At 52.4% G+C, this 6,474-nt stretch overlaps 1 pseudogene; it reads left to right on the top strand.

Annotated features, from left to right (window-relative positions):
• The first annotated feature begins 562 nt into the window (after positions 1-562).
• LOC121152548 lies at positions 563-1,809 on the top strand (annotated as a pseudogene).
• Positions 1,810-6,474: the final 4,665 nt, after the last annotated feature.

Here is a 6,474-nt window from a genome sequence, read left to right as displayed (position 1 = left end):
CATATGGGATCCCGGTGCGTTCAAGGCTAGGACTTTAGGTGCTAGGCCTCGCTGCCAGGCCCGCCTTCGGTAACATTTTTAAAATGCTAATAATAATAAAGGGACATTGTAAAAATAAATTTTGAAAAAAAATGTCAAAAAAGAATAACTCAACTGGTCAGTTCAGGCATGTCTATCAAGACAATAGGAGAACATCTCACTAGCCACCTGTGCCAGGATGAAAGAGGATATTGCTATGCATCATGCAGTCATTAAAATGAAAGGGTATTATGAACAAATTGTGCCAAATTTTTGAAAACTTAAATTTATTTGAAAAATAAAGCAGCTTACTAAAGTTGATACAAGATGAAATAGAAAACACAACAACACTATAGATGATAAATCGAATTTTGTTATCAGATAGATAACTTCTCTAAAATGAAAGAAATAAAACGAAGAGAAGGAGCCCTGAGACGCCCAATTGGTGGGAAACAGAAATGCAGTGGGGGCTATCTGCAATACTCAGTGCACCTCCCATCACATCATACTCCCTTCCCATAGGTCCTCTGCCACAGCACTGGAGATGCAGCTGCACTGGTGTGGCTGGATGGGCGTCAACACCCAGAGGACGCTGCTTATCCTGGGCATCCCTGACAACTGCGCCGAAGATGAATTCCAAGAGGCCATGCACGCAGCCCTGTGGCCCTTGGGCAGATACCGAGTGCTTGGCAAGCTCTTCAGAATGGAGCTAAGGTCCAAGGTACCTTCATAGAGTTTGCTGAGTATTTGAACCACAGTTTGACTCCCAGGCAGATACCAGGCAAGGGGGTATCCTGGTCTGTGATTTTCCTGCCCCAGGTCCCTGATGCTGATTTGGACAATAGATCTGACGGTGCTGAAGGGTCCGAGGGACAGGCAGTGGCAGGATGTATAAGTGCTACAAGAGCTGAGGGTGCGGCAGGAGGTCCAGGTGAGGCAGGGGATGCAGGTGAGGCAGGAGTATCGGGTGAAGGATGTGCAGGTGTTGTAGAAGCTGTAGGCAGGACAGGAGCTGCAGGCGAGGCTGAAGTGTCAGATGAGGAGGGAGCTGCCGGTGACATGGGGGTTGCATGTGTCACAGGATCTCTGGGCATGGCAGGAGCTGCAGATGTAGACCCAGCTGTAGACAAAGCAGAAGCCTAGGCCCACCAGTGGAGGCAGGCCCTGCAGCTGGTGCTGGAAAACATGGCCTACCAGGAGCTGAGAACCTTTTCTGGGATAGAAGAGCTGGGTTGCGGGGAAGAGTCCTTGGAAAGCTGGCTGGACCACGCCAACGACGTGCTTTATCTGTGTCCCACTGAAGGAGAGCGGAGGTGGCGGCTGATGGAGGGAGAGCTTGGGTGGCTCCACCCTGGGTCTCATTTCTGAGGTCCTGGAGGACAACGCAGACATCCCTGCCCAGGAGTGCCTGGCCACCCTGGCGCAGGTGTTCGGGACCAAGGACATGAGAATGACCTGCCGGATCAAGCTCCTGACGTGCTCGCAGCGGCCTCAGGAGAGTCTCTGCTGTGGGGAGACTCTACTGTGCGTGATGCGATGCGCCTGGAGAACTTCCTGCAGGTGGGTATAGAGAAGAGGGGCATCCAATCGAGTATGGCCAAGCAGGCACCAGTCCGCCAGGTGCTGATGAGGGCCCTGCCCAAAGAGATGCTGCAGAACAAACTGCGGAGCTTGAGGCTTGAGTGGAGGCCGCCTGGCTTCATGAGGCTGCTGTAGCTCATTTGGGAGATGCAGGCATGGGAGGCCGCCCCGGGTAGGAATGAGCAGCCAGCCAGAGGAAGACGCGGCTGAGCCTGCCCTGGTTTCCTCCAGGACAGTCGTGAGGGAAGGGGTTGGTTCCACCTGTGCTGAGGAAGCCGAGGCTTCCCCCGGCCACAGAAAGCACTCCTGAGGCCACTCCTGGCCCTGGCAGGCTGCTGGGGAGGGCTCGGGATTTAATGGAGAGAAACACTGACTGAAACAATTGCAGAAAAGGGCGACCGCACCTGATGGCCACCAGAGGCTAGAGAGCCAGAGAGCCCTGGCCAGGCAGGAGACCAGGAGGCCGAGGAGCCTCCCCAGGAGGGGCTCCAGTCTGCCTGGGAGGAGTCGGGAAATGAGAACAGAGTTGGGGAGGTGAGCCGTCCTGGGGCAAATAGGCTCAGAAGTCCTTGGGGTGAGGGGGAGGCCAGGCCAGGGCGCCTCCCTCACCCCACAGCAGGAGCAGATCCCGGGCCTGTGAGGGAGGAGGGGGCTGGGGTGCAGGGCGGATGAGGAGTCCCACAGGAGGTCAGGGACACATGGCCTCTGGTGGCCATCAGGTGTGGTTGCCCCTTTCTGCAGTTGCTTCAGTCAGTGTTTCTCTCCAATAAAGCTCTTTGGATGTTGTGCCTGAGCGGCCTGTCTGTGGTGGGAAACTGAGGGTGGGGTGTGCTGGGGGTGGGATGGGTGAAGAGGGGAAATGTGCCAAGTGCATACCGGGCACATTTCCAGTGAGAGCTGAGTACTACACTAGCAGGTCAGAGTAGGGTGCAGGCTTTTGTTTTACATTGTGAAACAATGGGGGTAGGGGGTCCTGTGCCTTGGGGTTTTGAAAATATCTGGAGATGGTGCTGGTAGTCTCCTTGACATGGCAGAGACATCCCTGGCATTCAGTGCCAGGTTGAATTATGTGAGGGCTTGGGCCAAAGCTGGTGGCCTCATGTGTGACAGGGTTTTTCAGTTCCCTTGGATATATTTAGATTTTGAATATTGAAAAGTGTGAAACTTTCCCCATTGCAGCCACAATGACAACGTACTGAGCAACTGAAAATGTCAGACTTTGCGGATCTTCTGGGAGAAGCATTCTAAAAGTGTCCATCATCCACCAGCTGACAATGGACACTTGCTCGGCAGCCATTTCTCTGTGTCTCTGTCTCTCTTCTTCCCTCTCCATCTATCCTCCACTCACATCAGCTCTCTTTATTCAAAACACTAAGCTCCTTTCAACCCCAGGATCTTTGCTCGTGCAGGTGTCTCACTTGGTACAGCTCCACCTTCTGTAAGAGACAAGGGACCTGGCAGGTGTACACTCTGCTGGCTTCCTTTGCAGCTGGATGTGGTCAGATGTACCCACTGCGGTAACTCTCAGGCCTGAGAGGGGAAGAGAATGGGCCCCACACCCCACAAGGGTGGCCAGGTGGTGCAGGGTCAGCACCACCTGCTGCTGAGGAGCAGTGCCAGCTGTGAGTCCCACAGGGTCTGCACCAGCCATGAGGGGAGCCAGGGGCACCTCCCTGCAAAGCTGCCAAGCCTGCTCCTCCCACCCTCCCGAGATGCAGGTGGGATGCCCTGCAGCTGTTCCTTTGTGCCTCCATCAGTCAGTCTGCTTTCATCGGGGGCCACTGACAGATGTGAGGAGCAGACTCTGCAGATGCCACCAGAGCTGGCCCTGCTTGACGTGCCCCTTCCCAGGCTTGGCTCAGGCACACCAGTTGCTCTCGGCTTGCTTCTTAGTTCCCAGGAGCCCCTATGTCGCACAGCCCTTAACTGGCTCCTCTTATCCATTGACTGTGCTGGGTACTGCCTCTCTTTTTCAGACTAGCCATGTGACAGGGCAGTCAAATGTTTGGCTCATGGATGTCTTTTCCTGGTTCTCTAATTTGAATAGAACACCGTTGGGCATGGTTAGGGGCTTGGATATAGGCTGCAAATTGGTACTATGCTTGCCAGCTGCCTCTACTTCTTGGCTTCTGTACCAGTATTGGAAGCCTGGCCCTCAAGGTGCCCTGGCTGGTGTGGTCAGGAGAGATTGTGAGAGAGATTATTTTATCTGTTCCTTCACTCCTTAAATGGCTATAGTAGACAGGGCTCTGCCAGTGCCTAAGCCAGGAGCCTGGAACCTCATCCTGTTCTAGATGTGTGGTAAAGGCCAAGGGCTTCTAGGCACACTAGCAGGCTGCTGAATTGGAAGCTGAAGAGCTGAATATTGATCTGCCGTCTGATATGGGATACTAGCACTGCAAGGGTGCTTAAGCAACTATATCATAATGCCACCCCCTCTTGTATTTAAGGGAGCCAGGTGTGTTGGTCATTTAACCTGTTGATTATGGCACTGCCACTGGAACTGGCATAATGGTGCAGTACATAAAGTTTCTGGCTGTAATGCCAATATCCTGGGCACCACTTCCAGTCTGTTTCTCTGCTAATGCACCTGGGAATAGTAGGGAAGGACAAATGAAGTACTTGAGCCTGTGATACTCATGTGGGAGACCTGGAAGAAGACCTGGGATCCCAGCTTCCGCCTGGCTCACCTCTGGTTTTGCATCCATCTGGGCAGTGAACCAGAGGATGTAAGATTTCTCTGTCTCCCTCTCTCTTTGTAACTTTTTCAAGTTAATTAATTAATTAAAAAAATCTTTTTACTAGGGTGCCTGGTTAGATTCCTGGCTCTAGCTCCTGACTCCCACTTCCTGTCAGTGCAGTTGCTGAGAACAATGATGAAGACTGCTGATGGCTCAAGTGGGTGTTTCCCTGCCACCCAAGTATGAGACAGGAATTGAATTTCTGTTTCCTGGCTTTAGCCTGGCTCAAGCTCAGCTTTTGTGGATAGGAGCTCTCTGTCTCAAACAAAAATTTTAAAATAATAAGACACAGGTCTTAATAGTTACAGCTGATGCCTGACAACATACTGCTGGCTCATGGGCCGTCAATCCAGGCAGCTGTTCTATAACTCCGCTGAAGTATTGTTCATCCCTGTGTCAGTGGGCACAACTGGGCTGGGGCTGAGCACAGGAGCTCTTTAGGGAGTGTTTGTGAAGTGATCCATCTTGTCTCCAATGCTGCAAATTTCTCCTCAAGAGCTGAGCGTAGGCCTGTGACACCTCTTTCCCCCCTGGGCAGTCCCACATGACCAAGGCACATCCAGGCAAGGCAGGCTGCCTGTGCCGAGGGGGGGAGGGGGGAAGGAATTTGGGGAGCTGAGCACACTGTGTATTTTAGAAGGGGAAGGCTGCTGGAAGAAACAGGCTGGGGACAACCACAGGGCCGATAGTACTGTGTCTGCTGTGATAAGCTGGAACTAGATTTTTCAGCACTCTGTCCTTCATGGTCCCAGATTGTTGACCACAGAAGAAATTTGTACAGAGAAGGATGTGAAGTTGAAATTGCTTTTTAAAAATAGTGCTTAGCAGGTCACTTAGACCAGGAGGCCTTGCGGCCATTGCATGCTACCCTTGATCTGCTTGCTGTTTCACCTGCTCTGCTGCTTCCACTTTCTGCTTCCCCAAGCACTGATCCAAGCCCCAGCAGGTCCCACAGGTATCTTCTTATGCAGACTTGAGGCAGCCAGAGGCAGAGTGGTTTCTGGCTCATCCTACTCTCTTGTTTGTCGCCTCTGCTTCCTACCGTAGCCTGCTGCCTTTAGCAGTTGCAGCCACAGGCAGTCTGCTATTGACTATTGCACCCCAGCCGGGGTGGCTGCAGTGCCACTATTCTTCATCCTTGGCAGTGAGGTGGGAGTTCTGTCCTGGCTGAGCCTCGACCAGCACAGCTGCATGAGTATCTTCCACTGACAAGGCCTTGGTGCGCTCCTCTGAAAGGAGTTTATTTTCCTGGACTTGGGTGAGCAGCTCCTCATGGCCTGCTCTACTCTCTCATCCCAGGGTTTTTGCCTCTCTGGCCTGATTCCCAGCAACCTTCATTGCTATTGCCTCCCAAAGGTCACTCCATGTCACCTTCTGTTCCACCTCTGTTTTACCAAGAGAGTGAGAGGCTCCTCTAGTGCCCCCAAGTTAAAGGAGCAGCACAGCTGTCCAACAGGCCTCCTGTCACCCAGCAAAGGAGCAGGAGCTCGAGGAGTGAAGTTGTAGCGATGAGTCACATTCAGCTGCCTTTGGGGACACTCCGAGAGTCCCTGCTCTGTACTGCCTTCTGCCCCTTTATGAGGCCTTAGGAGGGCAGTCATTGGAGGCCTGTCCCAAAGGTATTTGTGGCATTTCACAGTGATAGTGACCCCATGAGCATGATGCCTGCCAAGAATCAGGGCCCCTCAGTGCAGATGGTTCCAGCAGGGGCTGTAGGTGCCCCAGTGCAGAGCTTCTGGCCAATTGCCTACCAGTGCCTAACTTGGCCTGGGAACTGATGGAGCTGGAGGGCTCTCCGCTTATGAAAACCACACACTTCAGAAAAGAAATTTGTTCAAGTCTGTGGGCTCTTTTATAGTTGAACAGAAGAATGATGGACTGACCTTGCTTCAAACATAACTTCAAAGGGAAAAAAATAACACTGCTACAGCCTCCAACCACAAATGGAGCAACAGCCCAGCCAAAGACTGCTAAGTCTGGACAGAAAGCGAGAGAACAAATGGGGCCAGCAGTGCCTCCGCAGAACTGGAGTAAAGATCGCTTTGTTCCCAGTTAATGGCTGCATTTCTGAGCGTCATAGAAAAAAATCATAAACAAACCTCTGATTGCATGAGTGACATTTAACCAGCTGATG

The sequence above is a fragment of the Ochotona curzoniae genome, unplaced genomic scaffold (genome assembly GCF_017591425.1).
Source record: "Ochotona curzoniae isolate NIBS_2020 unplaced genomic scaffold, NIBS_Ocur_1.0 contig_2469, whole genome shotgun sequence".
In the NCBI taxonomy this organism is placed as follows: Eukaryota; Metazoa; Chordata; class Mammalia; order Lagomorpha; family Ochotonidae; genus Ochotona; species Ochotona curzoniae.
Note: the sequence above shows the minus strand (reverse complement) of the source record. Positions and strands in the feature narration are given on the sequence as shown.